The following is a 13,261-nucleotide window of genomic DNA, read 5'->3' on the forward strand; positions in this document are numbered from 1 at the left end:
GCTAAACCTCGACGCAGGAAAAGTATGTTCCGCTATTTCTTTTCGACCGCTCGGGCTGTCACTGTCGTCTCTAGTAAAATCTGCGGCGTGTTCCTGCATAATTTACTTGTTCTGTAAGATCAAGGGAGTATGTTAGTTTCAGAATGTTTAAAATGCTTTGTCAGATGTGGGGTTCGAACCCACGCTCCCTTGCGGGAACCAGAGCTTAAATCTGGCGCCTTAGACCGCTCGGCCAATCTGACGTGCGAGGCAAGAGCTCCAGAGACTTCCATCTCTAGCAATATCTCAAAGAACCTCACTGCGAAATCTGTTTCTTTTTTCGGTAGGATGGAATTATGTCAGTTTTAGAAAATTTAAGACGCAATGTCAGACATGGCGTAGAAAATGCACCCTCCCTTTCGGGAAGCAATGTGGCGCGTTGGACCGCTTTCTTCCGTCGTTTCTAGTTTGAACTGTAACTAGCAAAACTGTATTTAGTAATAGGAACATTTTCACATTGATGCAAAGAAAACTAGATATTGGCCAACGGCAAATAAGGCCGTTTCCTAGCAACAGCCACGCTGTGCATCACGCACTCGTGGGAAGCCAATGAAATACTTCCCGTGAGGCTCAAACTGTCGACCTTCACTTTACAATACTTAGGCACTGCCCCGGTGGTACCGACGCGTACATACTGAAACGTCTTTGGATCGTCAGTGAGTACTTCATATTAGAAATTTCGTGTTCGCCCTGATGTGCATTAAAGGGCAGATTCTTCAGTAAAAGTTAGTTCTGCGCTCAGTTTCAGTATATGGCCCTAGCAGCACCAGGAAAACGGGTTCACATGTGCTCGCCTTCCACTCGGCGTTGAGCGCCTACAGCGAGATTGCCTTCGGCCTCTGGCGCCAGGAGGGAAGGCGACACATCACGGCGCAAGCAGCGCGTAGCAGAAGGCGGTGGTGCTGTGTCGGTCAGCATGGTTGCTTCCCAAGTAGCTGATCCGGGTTCGAAACCCGGACACCGCACCGAAGTTGTCTTCTTTACCCAGGAGAGTGTTTCCAACGCTCGCGATCGTCGAATTTCCGAACTGTCGTGTTACGAATGGTTTTCCTTCGCCCCTCGTCCCGCTCCGCGTAGGCTAGTGCGGATTGCGATTCACAGCATCGTGTGTCCCCATGTGTCGACTTGTCTCGACTTTGCTCGGCTGACGCGAAAGCTGACGCTTGCAAATGGTCGTATATGTAGAGGAAGGGCGCTAGAAACGACTGGGAGAGACCAACTCGACAAACGCACAACGGACCCTTTCATTTGACTGTGGCCGCAGGTTCGCGAATTTGCGTCCCGAGAGGCAAGAGAGGGGTCAGCGTGCTGGACCGTATCATTACCGCGCAGCAACACCGAAAACTAAGGGAAAAGGCAAAATAAAAGATTCCAACAGCACGCAGACTTCCTAGTTAGCCACTGAGCCGTGTACTAAGCACGCAAAAACGCTGCTTAACTTCGGTGATCGGACGAGAACCCGCGTCGTCAGCGTGGCACACAAGTCGGCGAGAACGTTTCCAGACGTGCGGACATCTCAGTCCTTGTACAGATCACTTGGGATTTGCCTGGCAGTCTCTCGCGCTGCCTTTTAGGGAAGCAATATGGAATATCCCTTGGTGGGATGTAACCCATAGCCTTCCCGTTGTTAGCATGACACATTAACTTAGTGAGCATACTGCCCACGCAATACGGCCGCTTCAGAACTCCAGCACCTGAACCACCGTTTCATCTATCTTTATTAAGGCCTTAAGATTCATTTAAACACGTATGCGTTGCTGTTGAGGTTTTCTCGCTGTCGCTTGGAACCCAGAGCCACAGCACAACAACAACGGAAACGTCCGTGAGAAGAGCTAAACCTCGACGCAGGAAAAGTATGTTCCGCTATTTCTTTTCGACCGCTCGGGCTGTCACTGTCGTCTCTAGTAAAATCTGCGGCGTGTTCCTGCATAATTTACTTGTTCTGTAAGATCAAGGGAGTATGTTAGTTTCAGAATGTTTAAAATGCTTTGTCAGATGTGGGGTTCGAACCCACGCTCCCTTGCGGGAACCAGAGCTTAAATCTGGCGCCTTAGACCGCTCGGCCAATCTGACGTGCGAGGCAAGAGCTCCAGAGACTTCCATCTCTAGCAATATCTCAAAGAACCTCACTGCGAAATCTGTTTCTTTTTTCGGTAGGATGGAATTATGTCAGTTTTAGAAAATTTAAGACGCAATGTCAGACATGGCGTAGAAAATGCACCCTCCCTTTCGGGAAGCAATGTGGCGCGTTGGACCGCTTTCTTCCGTCGTTTCTAGTTTGAACTGTAACTAGCAAAACTGTATTTAGTAATAGGAACATTTTCACATTGATGCAAAGAAAACTAGATATTGGCCAACGGCAAATAAGGCCGTTTCCTAGCAACAGCCACGCTGTGCATCACGCACTCGTGGGAAGCCAATGAAATACTTCCCGTGAGGCTCAAACTGTCGACCTTCACTTTACAATACTTAGGCACTGCCCCGGTGGTACCGACGCGTACATACTGAAACGTCTTTGGATCGTCAGTGAGTACTTCATATTAGAAATTTCGTGTTCGCCCTGATGTGCATTAAAGGGCAGATTCTTCAGTAAAAGTTAGTTCTGCGCTCAGTTTCAGTATATGGCCCTAGCAGCACCAGGAAAACGGGTTCACATGTGCTCGCCTTCCACTCGGCGTTGAGCGCCTACAGCGAGATTGCCTTCGGCCTCTGGCGCCAGGAGGGAAGGCGACACATCACGGCGCAAGCAGCGCGTAGCAGAAGGCGGTGGTGCTGTGTCGGTCAGCATGGTTGCTTCCCAAGTAGCTGATCCGGGTTCGAAACCCGGACACCGCACCGAAGTTGTCTTCTTTACCCAGGAGAGTGTTTCCAACGCTCGCGATCGTCGAATTTCCGAACTGTCGTGTTACGAATGGTTTTCCTTCGCCCCTCGTCCCGCTCCGCGTAGGCTAGTGCGGATTGCGATTCACAGCATCGTGTGTCCCCATGTGTCGACTTGTCTCGACTTTGCTCGGCTGACGCGAAAGCTGACGCTTGCAAATGGTCGTATATGTAGAGGAAGGGCGCTAGAAACGACTGGGAGAGACCAACTCGACAAACGCACAACGGACCCTTTCATTTGACTGTGGCCGCAGGTTCGCGAATTTGCGTCCCGAGAGGCAAGAGAGGGGTCAGCGTGCTGGACCGTATCATTACCGCGCAGCAACACCGAAAACTAAGGGAAAAGGCAAAATAAAAGATTCCAACAGCACGCAGACTTCCTAGTTAGCCACTGAGCCGTGTACTAAGCACGCAAAAACGCTGCTTAACTTCGGTGATCGGACGAGAACCCGCGTCGTCAGCGTGGCACACAAGTCGGCGAGAACGTTTCCAGACGTGCGGACATCTCAGTCCTTGTACAGATCACTTGGGATTTGCCTGGCAGTCTCTCGCGCTGCCTTTTAGGGAAGCAATATGGAATATCCCTTGGTGGGATGTAACCCATAGCCTTCCCGTTGTTAGCATGACACATTAACTTAGTGAGCATACTGCCCACGCAATACGGCCGCTTCAGAACTCCAGCACCTGAACCACCGTTTCATCTATCTTTATTAAGGCCTTAAGATTCATTTAAACACGTATGCGTTGCTGTTGAGGTTTTCTCGCTGTCGCTTGGAACCCAGAGCCACAGCACAACAACAACGGAAACGTCCGTGAGAAGAGCTAAACCTCGACGCAGGAAAAGTATGTTCCGCTATTTCTTTTCGACCGCTCGGGCTGTCACTGTCGTCTCTAGTAAAATCTGCGGCGTGTTCCTGCATAATTTACTTGTTCTGTAAGATCAAGGGAGTATGTTAGTTTCAGAATGTTTAAAATGCTTTGTCAGATGTGGGGTTCGAACCCACGCTCCCTTGCGGGAACCAGAGCTTAAATCTGGCGCCTTAGACCGCTCGGCCAATCTGACGTGCGAGGCAAGAGCTCCAGAGACTTCCATCTCTAGCAATATCTCAAAGAACCTCACTGCGAAATCTGTTTCTTTTTTCGGTAGGATGGAATTATGTCAGTTTTAGAAAATTTAAGACGCAATGTCAGACATGGCGTAGAAAATGCACCCTCCCTTTCGGGAAGCAATGTGGCGCGTTGGACCGCTTTCTTCCGTCGTTTCTAGTTTGAACTGTAACTAGCAAAACTGTATTTAGTAATAGGAACATTTTCACATTGATGCAAAGAAAACTAGATATTGGCCAACGGCAAATAAGGCCGTTTCCTAGCAACAGCCACGCTGTGCATCACGCACTCGTGGGAAGCCAATGAAATACTTCCCGTGAGGCTCAAACTGTCGACCTTCACTTTACAATACTTAGGCACTGCCCCGGTCGGTACCGACGCGTACATACTGAAACGTCTTTGGATCGTCAGTGAGTACTTCATATTAGAAATTTCGTGTTCGCCCTGATGTGCATTAAAGGGCAGATTCTTCAGTAAAAGTTAGTTCTGCGCTCAGTTTCAGTATATGGCCCTAGCAGCACCAGGAAAACGGGTTCACATGTGCTCGCCTTCCACTCGGCGTTGAGCGCCTACAGCGAGATTGCCTTCGGCCTCTGGCGCCAGGAGGGAAGGCGACACATCACGGCGCAAGCAGCGCGTAGCAGAAGGCGGTGGTGCTGTGTCGGTCAGCATGGTTGCTTCCCAAGTAGCTGATCCGGGTTCGAAACCCGGACACCGCACCGAAGTTGTCTTCTTTACCCAGGAGAGTGTTTCCAACGCTCGCGATCGTCGAATTTCCGAACTGTCGTGTTACGAATGGTTTTCCTTCGCCCCTCGTCCCGCTCCGCGTAGGCTAGTGCGGATTGCGATTCACAGCATCGTGTGTCCCCATGTGTCGACTTGTCTCGACTTTGCTCGGCTGACGCGAAAGCTGACGCTTGCAAATGGTCGTATATGTAGAGGAAGGGCGCTAGAAACGACTGGGAGAGACCAACTCGACAAACGCACAACGGACCCTTTCATTTGACTGTGGCCGCAGGTTCGCGAATTTGCGTCCCGAGAGGCAAGAGAGGGGTCAGCGTGCTGGACCGTATCATTACCGCGCAGCAACACCGAAAACTAAGGGAAAAGGCAAAATAAAAGATTCCAACAGCACGCAGACTTCCTAGTTAGCCACTGAGCCGTGTACTAAGCACGCAAAAACGCTGCTTAACTTCGGTGATCGGACGAGAACCCGCGTCGTCAGCGTGGCACACAAGTCGGCGAGAACGTTTCCAGACGTGCGGACATCTCAGTCCTTGTACAGATCACTTGGGATTTGCCTGGCAGTCTCTCGCGCTGCCTTTTAGGGAAGCAATATGGAATATCCCTTGGTGGGATGTAACCCATAGCCTTCCCGTTGTTAGCATGACACATTAACTTAGTGAGCATACTGCCCACGCAATACGGCCGCTTCAGAACTCCAGCACCTGAACCACCGTTTCATCTATCTTTATTAAGGCCTTAAGATTCATTTAAACACGTATGCGTTGCTGTTGAGGTTTTCTCGCTGTCGCTTGGAACCCAGAGCCACAGCACAACAACAACGGAAACGTCCGTGAGAAGAGCTAAACCTCGACGCAGGAAAAGTATGTTCCGCTATTTCTTTTCGACCGCTCGGGCTGTCACTGTCGTCTCTAGTAAAATCTGCGGCGTGTTCCTGCATAATTTACTTGTTCTGTAAGATCAAGGGAGTATGTTAGTTTCAGAATGTTTAAAATGCTTTGTCAGATGTGGGGTTCGAACCCACGCTCCCTTGCGGGAACCAGAGCTTAAATCTGGCGCCTTAGACCGCTCGGCCAATCTGACGTGCGAGGCAAGAGCTCCAGAGACTTCCATCTCTAGCAATATCTCAAAGAACCTCACTGCGAAATCTGTTTCTTTTTTCGGTAGGATGGAATTATGTCAGTTTTAGAAAATTTAAGACGCAATGTCAGACATGGCGTAGAAAATGCACCCTCCCTTTCGGGAAGCAATGTGGCGCGTTGGACCGCTTTCTTCCGTCGTTTCTAGTTTGAACTGTAACTAGCAAAACTGTATTTAGTAATAGGAACATTTTCACATTGATGCAAAGAAAACTAGATATTGGCCAACGGCAAATAAGGCCGTTTCCTAGCAACAGCCACGCTGTGCATCACGCACTCGTGGGAAGCCAATGAAATACTTCCCGTGAGGCTCAAACTGTCGACCTTCACTTTACAATACTTAGGCACTGCCCCGGTGGTACCGACGCGTACATACTGAAACGTCTTTGGATCGTCAGTGAGTACTTCATATTAGAAATTTCGTGTTCGCCCTGATGTGCATTAAAGGGCAGATTCTTCAGTAAAAGTTAGTTCTGCGCTCAGTTTCAGTATATGGCCCTAGCAGCACCAGGAAAACGGGTTCACATGTGCTCGCCTTCCACTCGGCGTTGAGCGCCTACAGCGAGATTGCCTTCGGCCTCTGGCGCCAGGAGGGAAGGCGACACATCACGGCGCAAGCAGCGCGTAGCAGAAGGCGGTGGTGCTGTGTCGGTCAGCATGGTTGCTTCCCAAGTAGCTGATCCGGGTTCGAAACCCGGACACCGCACCGAAGTTGTCTTCTTTACCCAGGAGAGTGTTTCCAACGCTCGCGATCGTCGAATTTCCGAACTGTCGTGTTACGAATGGTTTTCCTTCGCCCCTCGTCCCGCTCCGCGTAGGCTAGTGCGGATTGCGATTCACAGCATCGTGTGTCCCCATGTGTCGACTTGTCTCGACTTTGCTCGGCTGACGCGAAAGCTGACGCTTGCAAATGGTCGTATATGTAGAGGAAGGGCGCTAGAAACGACTGGGAGAGACCAACTCGACAAACGCACAACGGACCCTTTCATTTGACTGTGGCCGCAGGTTCGCGAATTTGCGTCCCGAGAGGCAAGAGAGGGGTCAGCGTGCTGGACCGTATCATTACCGCGCAGCAACACCGAAAACTAAGGGAAAAGGCAAAATAAAAGATTCCAACAGCACGCAGACTTCCTAGTTAGCCACTGAGCCGTGTACTAAGCACGCAAAAACGCTGCTTAACTTCGGTGATCGGACGAGAACCCGCGTCGTCAGCGTGGCACACAAGTCGGCGAGAACGTTTCCAGACGTGCGGACATCTCAGTCCTTGTACAGATCACTTGGGATTTGCCTGGCAGTCTCTCGCGCTGCCTTTTAGGGAAGCAATATGGAATATCCCTTGGTGGGATGTAACCCATAGCCTTCCCGTTGTTAGCATGACACATTAACTTAGTGAGCATACTGCCCACGCAATACGGCCGCTTCAGAACTCCAGCACCTGAACCACCGTTTCATCTATCTTTATTAAGGCCTTAAGATTCATTTAAACACGTATGCGTTGCTGTTGAGGTTTTCTCGCTGTCGCTTGGAACCCAGAGCCACAGCACAACAACAACGGAAACGTCCGTGAGAAGAGCTAAACCTCGACGCAGGAAAAGTATGTTCCGCTATTTCTTTTCGACCGCTCGGGCTGTCACTGTCGTCTCTAGTAAAATCTGCGGCGTGTTCCTGCATAATTTACTTGTTCTGTAAGATCAAGGGAGTATGTTAGTTTCAGAATGTTTAAAATGCTTTGTCAGATGTGGGGTTCGAACCCACGCTCCCTTGCGGGAACCAGAGCTTAAATCTGGCGCCTTAGACCGCTCGGCCAATCTGACGTGCGAGGCAAGAGCTCCAGAGACTTCCATCTCTAGCAATATCTCAAAGAACCTCACTGCGAAATCTGTTTCTTTTTTCGGTAGGATGGAATTATGTCAGTTTTAGAAAATTTAAGACGCAATGTCAGACATGGCGTAGAAAATGCACCCTCCCTTTCGGGAAGCAATGTGGCGCGTTGGACCGCTTTCTTCCGTCGTTTCTAGTTTGAACTGTAACTAGCAAAACTGTATTTAGTAATAGGAACATTTTCACATTGATGCAAAGAAAACTAGATATTGGCCAACGGCAAATAAGGCCGTTTCCTAGCAACAGCCACGCTGTGCATCACGCACTCGTGGGAAGCCAATGAAATACTTCCCGTGAGGCTCAAACTGTCGACCTTCACTTTACAATACTTAGGCACTGCCCCGGTGGTACCGACGCGTACATACTGAAACGTCTTTGGATCGTCAGTGAGTACTTCATATTAGAAATTTCGTGTTCGCCCTGATGTGCATTAAAGGGCAGATTCTTCAGTAAAAGTTAGTTCTGCGCTCAGTTTCAGTATATGGCCCTAGCAGCACCAGGAAAACGGGTTCACATGTGCTCGCCTTCCACTCGGCGTTGAGCGCCTACAGCGAGATTGCCTTCGGCCTCTGGCGCCAGGAGGGAAGGCGACACATCACGGCGCAAGCAGCGCGTAGCAGAAGGCGGTGGTGCTGTGTCGGTCAGCATGGTTGCTTCCCAAGTAGCTGATCCGGGTTCGAAACCCGGACACCGCACCGAAGTTGTCTTCTTTACCCAGGAGAGTGTTTCCAACGCTCGCGATCGTCGAATTTCCGAACTGTCGTGTTACGAATGGTTTTCCTTCGCCCCTCGTCCCGCTCCGCGTAGGCTAGTGCGGATTGCGATTCACAGCATCGTGTGTCCCCATGTGTCGACTTGTCTCGACTTTGCTCGGCTGACGCGAAAGCTGACGCTTGCAAATGGTCGTATATGTAGAGGAAGGGCGCTAGAAACGACTGGGAGAGACCAACTCGACAAACGCACAACGGACCCTTTCATTTGACTGTGGCCGCAGGTTCGCGAATTTGCGTCCCGAGAGGCAAGAGAGGGGTCAGCGTGCTGGACCGTATCATTACCGCGCAGCAACACCGAAAACTAAGGGAAAAGGCAAAATAAAAGATTCCAACAGCACGCAGACTTCCTAGTTAGCCACTGAGCCGTGTACTAAGCACGCAAAAACGCTGCTTAACTTCGGTGATCGGACGAGAACCCGCGTCGTCAGCGTGGCACACAAGTCGGCGAGAACGTTTCCAGACGTGCGGACATCTCAGTCCTTGTACAGATCACTTGGGATTTGCCTGGCAGTCTCTCGCGCTGCCTTTTAGGGAAGCAATATGGAATATCCCTTGGTGGGATGTAACCCATAGCCTTCCCGTTGTTAGCATGACACATTAACTTAGTGAGCATACTGCCCACGCAATACGGCCGCTTCAGAACTCCAGCACCTGAACCACCGTTTCATCTATCTTTATTAAGGCCTTAAGATTCATTTAAACACGTATGCGTTGCTGTTGAGGTTTTCTCTCGCTGTCGCTTGGAACCCAGAGCCACAGCACAACAACAACGGAAACGTCCGTGAGAAGAGCTAAACCTCGACGCAGGAAAAGTATGTTCCGCTATTTCTTTTCGACCGCTCGGGCTGTCACTGTCGTCTCTAGTAAAATCTGCGGCGTGTTCCTGCATAATTTACTTGTTCTGTAAGATCAAGGGAGTATGTTAGTTTCAGAATGTTTAAAATGCTTTGTCAGATGTGGGGTTCGAACCCACGCTCCCTTGCGGGAACCAGAGCTTAAATCTGGCGCCTTAGACCGCTCGGCCAATCTGACGTGCGAGGCAAGAGCTCCAGAGACTTCCATCTCTAGCAATATCTCAAAGAACCTCACTGCGAAATCTGTTTCTTTTTTCGGTAGGATGGAATTATGTCAGTTTTAGAAAATTTAAGACGCAATGTCAGACATGGCGTAGAAAATGCACCCTCCCTTTCGGGAAGCAATGTGGCGCGTTGGACCGCTTTCTTCCGTCGTTTCTAGTTTGAACTGTAACTAGCAAAACTGTATTTAGTAATAGGAACATTTTCACATTGATGCAAAGAAAACTAGATATTGGCCAACGGCAAATAAGGCCGTTTCCTAGCAACAGCCACGCTGTGCATCACGCACTCGTGGGAAGCCAATGAAATACTTCCCGTGAGGCTCAAACTGTCGACCTTCACTTTACAATACTTAGGCACTGCCCCGGTGGTACCGACGCGTACATACTGAAACGTCTTTGGATCGTCAGTGAGTACTTCATATTAGAAATTTCGTGTTCGCCCTGATGTGCATTAAAGGGCAGATTCTTCAGTAAAAGTTAGTTCTGCGCTCAGTTTCAGTATATGGCCCTAGCAGCACCAGGAAAACGGGTTCACATGTGCTCGCCTTCCACTCGGCGTTGAGCGCCTACAGCGAGATTGCCTTCGGCCTCTGGCGCCAGGAGGGAAGGCGACACATCACGGCGCAAGCAGCGCGTAGCAGAAGGCGGTGGTGCTGTGTCGGTCAGCATGGTTGCTTCCCAAGTAGCTGATCCGGGTTCGAAACCCGGACACCGCACCGAAGTTGTCTTCTTTACCCAGGAGAGTGTTTCCAACGCTCGCGATCGTCGAATTTCCGAACTGTCGTGTTACGAATGGTTTTCCTTCGCCCCTCGTCCCGCTCCGCGTAGGCTAGTGCGGATTGCGATTCACAGCATCGTGTGTCCCCATGTGTCGACTTGTCTCGACTTTGCTCGGCTGACGCGAAAGCTGACGCTTGCAAATGGTCGTATATGTAGAGGAAGGGCGCTAGAAACGACTGGGAGAGACCAACTCGACAAACGCACAACGGACCCTTTCATTTGACTGTGGCCGCAGGTTCGCGAATTTGCGTCCCGAGAGGCAAGAGAGGGGTCAGCGTGCTGGACCGTATCATTACCGCGCAGCAACACCGAAAACTAAGGGAAAAGGCAAAATAAAAGATTCCAACAGCACGCAGACTTCCTAGTTAGCCACTGAGCCGTGTACTAAGCACGCAAAAACGCTGCTTAACTTCGGTGATCGGACGAGAACCCGCGTCGTCAGCGTGGCACACAAGTCGGCGAGAACGTTTCCAGACGTGCGGACATCTCAGTCCTTGTACAGATCACTTGGGATTTGCCTGGCAGTCTCTCGCGCTGCCTTTTAGGGAAGCAATATGGAATATCCCTTGGTGGGATGTAACCCATAGCCTTCCCGTTGTTAGCATGACACATTAACTTAGTGAGCATACTGCCCACGCAATACGGCCGCTTCAGAACTCCAGCACCTGAACCACCGTTTCATCTATCTTTATTAAGGCCTTAAGATTCATTTAAACACGTATGCGTTGCTGTTGAGGTTTTCTCGCTGTCGCTTGGAACCCAGAGCCACAGCACAACAACAACGGAAACGTCCGTGAGAAGAGCTAAACCTCGACGCAGGAAAAGTATGTTCCGCTATTTCTTTTCGACCGCTCGGGCTGTCACTGTCGTCTCTAGTAAAATCTGCGGCGTGTTCCTGCATAATTTACTTGTTCTGTAAGATCAAGGGAGTATGTTAGTTTCAGAATGTTTAAAATGCTTTGTCAGATGTGGGGTTCGAACCCACGCTCCCTTGCGGGAACCAGAGCTTAAATCTGGCGCCTTAGACCGCTCGGCCAATCTGACGTGCGAGGCAAGAGCTCCAGAGACTTCCATCTCTAGCAATATCTCAAAGAACCTCACTGCGAAATCTGTTTCTTTTTTCGGTAGGATGGAATTATGTCAGTTTTAGAAAATTTAAGACGCAATGTCAGACATGGCGTAGAAAATGCACCCTCCCTTTCGGGAAGCAATGTGGCGCGTTGGACCGCTTTCTTCCGTCGTTTCTAGTTTGAACTGTAACTAGCAAAACTGTATTTAGTAATAGGAACATTTTCACATTGATGCAAAGAAAACTAGATATTGGCCAACGGCAAATAAGGCCGTTTCCTAGCAACAGCCACGCTGTGCATCACGCACTCGTGGGAAGCCAATGAAATACTTCCCGTGAGGCTCAAACTGTCGACCTTCACTTTACAATACTTAGGCACTGCCCCGGTGGTACCGACGCGTACATACTGAAACGTCTTTGGATCGTCAGTGAGTACTTCATATTAGAAATTTCGTGTTCGCCCTGATGTGCATTAAAGGGCAGATTCTTCAGTAAAAGTTAGTTCTGCGCTCAGTTTCAGTATATGGCCCTAGCAGCACCAGGAAAACGGGTTCACATGTGCTCGCCTTCCACTCGGCGTTGAGCGCCTACAGCGAGATTGCCTTCGGCCTCTGGCGCCAGGAGGGAAGGCGACACATCACGGCGCAAGCAGCGCGTAGCAGAAGGCGGTGGTGCTGTGTCGGTCAGCATGGTTGCTTCCCAAGTAGCTGATCCGGGTTCGAAACCCGGACACCGCACCGAAGTTGTCTTCTTTACCCAGGAGAGTGTTTCCAACGCTCGCGATCGTCGAATTTCCGAACTGTCGTGTTACGAATGGTTTTCCTTCGCCCCTCGTCCCGCTCCGCGTAGGCTAGTGCGGATTGCGATTCACAGCATCGTGTGTCCCCATGTGTCGACTTGTCTCGACTTTGCTCGGCTGACGCGAAAGCTGACGCTTGCAAATGGTCGTATATGTAGAGGAAGGGCGCTAGAAACGACTGGGAGAGACCAACTCGACAAACGCACAACGGACCCTTTCATTTGACTGTGGCCGCAGGTTCGCGAATTTGCGTCCCGAGAGGCAAGAGAGGGGTCAGCGTGCTGGACCGTATCATTACCGCGCAGCAACACCGAAAACTAAGGGAAAAGGCAAAATAAAAGATTCCAACAGCACGCAGACTTCCTAGTTAGCCACTGAGCCGTGTACTAAGCACGCAAAAACGCTGCTTAACTTCGGTGATCGGACGAGAACCCGCGTCGTCAGCGTGGCACACAAGTCGGCGAGAACGTTTCCAGACGTGCGGACATCTCAGTCCTTGTACAGATCACTTGGGATTTGCCTGGCAGTCTCTCGCGCTGCCTTTTAGGGAAGCAATATGGAATATCCCTTGGTGGGATGTAACCCATAGCCTTCCCGTTGTTAGCATGACACATTAACTTAGTGAGCATACTGCCCACGCAATACGGCCGCTTCAGAACTCCAGCACCTGAACCACCGTTTCATCTATCTTTATTAAGGCCTTAAGATTCATTTAAACACGTATGCGTTGCTGTTGAGGTTTTCTCGCTGTCGCTTGGAACCCAGAGCCACAGCACAACAACAACGGAAACGTCCGTGAGAAGAGCTAAACCTCGACGCAGGAAAAGTATGTTCCGCTATTTCTTTTCGACCGCTCGGGCTGTCACTGTCGTCTCTAGTAAAATCTGCGGCGTGTTCCTGCATAATTTACTTGTTCTGTAAGATCAAGGGAGTATGTTAGTTTCAGAATGTTTAAAATGCTTTGTCAGATGT

General features: G+C 50.2%; 7 non-coding genes across 7 annotated transcripts; all 7 read right to left on the reverse strand.

The window, feature by feature from the left end:
• Positions 1-158: 158 nt before the first annotated feature.
• Trnal-uaa (transfer RNA leucine (anticodon UAA)) lies at positions 159-242 on the reverse strand. Its single transcript has one exon. It is a non-coding gene; the product is annotated as a tRNA-Leu (tRNA).
• A 1,786-nt stretch (positions 243-2,028) lies between these two features.
• Trnal-uaa (transfer RNA leucine (anticodon UAA)) lies at positions 2,029-2,112 on the reverse strand. Its single transcript has one exon. It is a non-coding gene; the product is annotated as a tRNA-Leu (tRNA).
• A 1,786-nt stretch (positions 2,113-3,898) lies between these two features.
• Positions 3,899-3,982, reverse strand: Trnal-uaa (transfer RNA leucine (anticodon UAA)). Its single transcript has one exon. It is a non-coding gene; the product is annotated as a tRNA-Leu (tRNA).
• A 1,787-nt stretch (positions 3,983-5,769) lies between these two features.
• Trnal-uaa (transfer RNA leucine (anticodon UAA)) lies at positions 5,770-5,853 on the reverse strand. Its single transcript has one exon. It is a non-coding gene; the product is annotated as a tRNA-Leu (tRNA).
• A 1,786-nt stretch (positions 5,854-7,639) lies between these two features.
• Trnal-uaa (transfer RNA leucine (anticodon UAA)) lies at positions 7,640-7,723 on the reverse strand. The gene has a single exon. It is a non-coding gene; the product is annotated as a tRNA-Leu (tRNA).
• A 1,788-nt stretch (positions 7,724-9,511) lies between these two features.
• On the reverse strand, positions 9,512-9,595 carry Trnal-uaa (transfer RNA leucine (anticodon UAA)). Its single transcript has one exon. It is a non-coding gene; the product is annotated as a tRNA-Leu (tRNA).
• Positions 9,596-11,381: 1,786 nt separating this feature from the next.
• Positions 11,382-11,465, reverse strand: Trnal-uaa (transfer RNA leucine (anticodon UAA)). Its single transcript has one exon. It is a non-coding gene; the product is annotated as a tRNA-Leu (tRNA).
• Between the last annotated feature and the right edge of the window lie 1,796 nt (positions 11,466-13,261).

The sequence above is a fragment of the Schistocerca serialis genome, unplaced genomic scaffold (assembly GCF_023864345.2).
Source record: "Schistocerca serialis cubense isolate TAMUIC-IGC-003099 unplaced genomic scaffold, iqSchSeri2.2 HiC_scaffold_1382, whole genome shotgun sequence".
Taxonomy (NCBI): Eukaryota; Metazoa; Arthropoda; class Insecta; order Orthoptera; family Acrididae; genus Schistocerca; species Schistocerca serialis.